Source organism: Vombatus ursinus, unplaced genomic scaffold (assembly GCF_900497805.2).
Source record: "Vombatus ursinus unplaced genomic scaffold, bare-nosed wombat genome assembly UNPS02014818.1, whole genome shotgun sequence".
Taxonomy (NCBI): Eukaryota; Metazoa; Chordata; class Mammalia; order Diprotodontia; family Vombatidae; genus Vombatus; species Vombatus ursinus.
The window spans coordinates 34,201,569-34,205,911 of record NW_020954596.1 but is presented as its reverse complement, the minus strand read 5'-3'; positions in this window follow the sequence as shown (position 1 = coordinate 34,205,911).

The following is a 4,343-nucleotide window of genomic DNA, read 5'->3' as shown; positions in this document are numbered from 1 at the left end:
TCAAACCTCAGGTAATACAGAAGAGCAGCAGAGAAGATCCCATCCATTCTATTCAGAAGTTCACAAAAATCCTGACACAAATTCATATTTCATGAAATAAACCTGGGGAAAGGAGTAAACAGAAGAAAACACTGATGATAAAGAAATATTACGGAGCTAGGAATACCCAGAAAAGAGAATAAACTACACATCATCTACAAGAAAAAGCCTCAAAGAAAATGACAGATTTACCACAAGCACTACTGGAATTCCTGAGAAAAAATTGAGCAAGACTTAAAGAATGATATTGTAATTACAGTATTATCAATTACACCTGGCACATTGGAGCATAAAATTAAAAATTTCAAGTATCAAGGAGTCACAGTTTGGATGAAAGGGAGGGAAAGGTATAACAGGGTGAGATGTAACTAAATACATAATTAAGAATTATAAGTGCGAATGTGAATGGGATGAACTTACCCATAATATGGAGGAGAGTAGCAGAATGGATTGGAAAGCAAAATTCACTATATATTGTTTACAAGAAACACACCTGAAACAAAAAGATTTAAAATAAGGGTCTGGAGGAAAATCTATTATGCTCAGGTGATCTCAGAAAAACAGGAGTAGTTATATGATTTCAGACAACAGGAAAAATAGACTTGGTTAATAGAGATAAACAGGGAAATTATAGACATGAATTAATCTTAATACTTAATTAATCTTAATACTTAATATAAATGTACCAAATGAAATAACAGCTGAATACTTAGAGGAAAAATTAGTCAATGTACAAGAAGATATAGAAAATAAAATAGTGGAGAATCTCAGTATATCTCCCTCAGACCTGGACAAATCTAACAAAACAAAAAATAAAACAAAACAAGAAAGAAGGTAAGGACTAAAGAGAATTTCAGAAAAGCTGGAGATTAAGATCTCTGGCAATTACTGAAGAGAGCAAAAAAAGGTACACATAGTCTTAGCTGTGCATGGCACCTTAACAAAAACTGATCATGTTCTAGGGCATAAAAACTTCACAAACAGGTGCAAAGACACAAAAATATTAAACACATACTTTACCAAGCACAATGGAATAAAAATTACATTCAATGAAAGACCTTTGAAAAAATAATTAAAAATTAATTGGAAACTAATGGTTTCCAATTAAAGAAATGGTAGGTCAAAGAACAAATCATAGAAACAATGGTGAATTTCATCCATTCATGCCAATGTATGGCATTGTATGACAATGCCATACAAAAACTGGAGGAATGCAATTAAAGGAGTCTTGAGAAGAAAAGTAATATCTCCATTAAACACTTTTATCAATAAAAAGGAGAAAAAACAGTTCAATTAAGTGGGCATGAAGCTAGGAAAAAAACCAACAAATTTTAAAATTTCAACTATACATCAAAATAAAAATTCCAAAAATCAAAGAAGTCACTAAATTGAAAGCAAACACACACACACACACACACACACACACACACACACACATACACACACACACATACACACACACACTGAATTGAGGTTAATGTAGAAGTTGTTTTTAAAAAACAAAATAAACAATTAGCTAGCATAGCTTTTTAAAGAGAGAAAAGCCAAATTGCCAGTATAAAAATGAAAAAAGGAGAATTTACAACAAATGAGGTAAAAAAAAGGAAATTTTAAAAAATTATTTTGCCCAACAAAATTGGCAATTTAAATTGAATAGATAAATGTGTTAAATATATATAAAAGAAAAAAGAAATATATATATGCATATATGATATCCAAATGAACAAAATAAGAAATACAGACTTAAAATAATCCAAGCTCAGAAAAATATATTAAACAAGCTATAAACTCCCAAAGGAAAAAAAAAATCTAGGTCCAGATGGATTTTCAAATGAATTCTATCAAATATTCAAAGAATAATGAAATCCAATATTATATAAATAATATAAATATAGGAAATACTTGCATAGATAAAAGGGGATCTTACCAAATTCTTTCTGTAATTATGGTTGTGATACTTAAACCAGGAAAAGACAAAACAAAATACACTATAGACCAATGTCCCTAATTAATACAAAAATTTTAATGAAATATTAGTGGAGACTACAGCAACATATCCTCAAAATATTGTATACTATGACTAAATAGGCCTTATACCAAGAATGCAACATTAAGAATTATATTACAATATTAAGAAAACTCTCAACATTAATAAAACTGTCAACAAAATAGACCATATTAGTTAAAAAGAGCACTAAAAATCACGAAATTAATAAAAGCAGAAAAGACTTCCAATAGAACATAACACCCATTTCTTTGGGGAAAAAAAAACCCACTAAGGGAGGCCTCCATCCTCTCCAACCCTGGGTCCCACCTAGACAATCTGATGAAATTAACTAGAGACCTCCTGCTCCACCAAAATGGTCTGATGAGAGTAACTACAAGGTAACTTCACTACCGGAACAGACCTGATCTTTGTAACACTACGGTTAACAAGTACAAACCCAGACACCAAGATTAACAAGTTACAACCCAAGGTTAAGACATTCTCCCCCTAAATCACCTGACATCCTGTCCCTATTTCTCAACTTCTCAAATAAGGAAAGTGGCTGAGCAGCCTCACCTGATAGGTTCATTTCTCTGCCTGTCTTCAGTCTGTATAAAATCCTATATGTCTGTGTGTATCCCTCTTTGTTCTGCCTAGTTGCTAGTCAACTGGCAACTACTTTCCATCAGCTGACATTAATTAAACTTTTATCTCCTAAAACACACACACACACACACACACACACACACACACACACACACTACTATCTAAAATCCAGAACCAGCATTATTTCCAATGAAAATAAACTACAGCTTTTCTAAAAGGTTTAGAGATAAAACAGAGATGTCTGTTGTCACAACTACTATTTGATACAGTGCTAGAAAATGCTAGCTATAACAATAAAAGCATAAAAAGAAATTGAGGCAATAAGCATAGACAGAGACAAATGATATGATGGTTTACTTAGAGACCTCTGCTGAGTCACTAAAAATTAATTGAAATGATAACTTCAGCAAAGTTTCAGGGTATAAAATAAAGCCACCTAAATCATTAGAATTTATATTATTAACAAAGTCCAGCAGGAAGATATAGAAAGAAAAATTTAATTTAAAATAACTATAGAATATATAAAATATTTAGAAGTGCATCTACCATGATACACAGAGAAATTATATGACTAAAACTACAAAATACTCTACAGAAATACAGACCTAAGTGGAAAGATACTGATTACTCATGGTTGGACCATGCCACTATAATCAAAATGACATTACTTAATTGATTGTTTATTCAATGTCATGCCAATTAACTACCAAAAGATTACATTATAAACTAGAAAAAATAACAAAATTCATCTGTAGGAACAAAATGTCAATATTCTCAAGGGAAATAATGAAAAGTAACTGAGAAGGAGAGGCTTAGCATTATCAAATCTACAAAGCAATAATTATTAAAACTATCTAGTAACTCATTAAATCTAAAAAAAATTCAACCAGTGGAACAGATTAGGTATACAACACACAGGAGTAATACAGACAGTTTATTCAATAAACTCCAAAATAGCAACTCAACAAAAACTATTGGGAAAACTGAGAAGCTGACGTAGATATAAAAGGTCATATCATAAAGAAATTAAAAGATCAAGGAAGAAAATGTCTGTAACAAGAGAGAGGGGAAAGGGGTCATGACCAGATGGAGACATCCATCATCATGGAAGATAAAATGATAATTTTGATTAATTAAATTGAAAAGTTTTTACACAATCAAAACAATTCCATTAAAATTAGAAAGGAAATATAACAGTGGAGAGGGGAACTTTACATCAAATTCCTTCAATAAAGGTCTGATATTCAAGCTATATAAGGAACTAATTCAAATATATAAGAATGAGATTCATTTGGTAATAGATAAATGGTGAAGGAAGTGAAAGAAGAAATCCCAACTATTAAGAGTCATATGAAATATGACCCAAATCACTAATAATTCAAGAAATGGAAATTAAAACCTGAGGACCAACATTTATCATATTGGCAAAGAAGACAAAAAGAAAAATGACAGTTGTTGGAAGGGATATAGGAAAATAAGTATGTTATTGTTGGATCTGTGAATTGGTCTAGTCATTCTGAAGAGCCATTTTGAACTATACCCAAAATGTCACTAAACCAGTTATGAAGTCTATATCCCAAAGAGATCAAACAAAAAGAAAAAGAACTCAAATGTACAAAAATATTTATAGCAGCTCTTTTGTCAGCAAATAACTAGGGAGAGGGAAGAAAGGAAGTACCCATCAATTAGGAAATGGCTGAATAAATTATGG